The following is a 232-nucleotide window of genomic DNA, read 5'->3' as shown; positions in this document are numbered from 1 at the left end:
GAAATATAAGAGCATTTAGATCACTGATCACTAAAGTAGTTATCTAAATGCTCTATATTTCTTTACAGAGGGAGTATTTCTGTTTTTCAGATTCAAACTCGATAATTGGTTGGTAGTTCCAAAACTTAGCTCAAACTATGTAATTTAAACTGGAATTATACTAGAACACAATTCATTGATCTGTGTTCAAGTTTCGAAATGCTCGAACTACATTTACTTGTAATTTATATCG

Source organism: Triticum aestivum, chromosome 3A, assembly GCF_018294505.1.
Source record: "Triticum aestivum cultivar Chinese Spring chromosome 3A, IWGSC CS RefSeq v2.1, whole genome shotgun sequence".
Taxonomy (NCBI): domain Eukaryota; kingdom Viridiplantae; phylum Streptophyta; class Magnoliopsida; order Poales; family Poaceae; genus Triticum; species Triticum aestivum.
Note: the sequence above shows the minus strand (reverse complement) of the source record.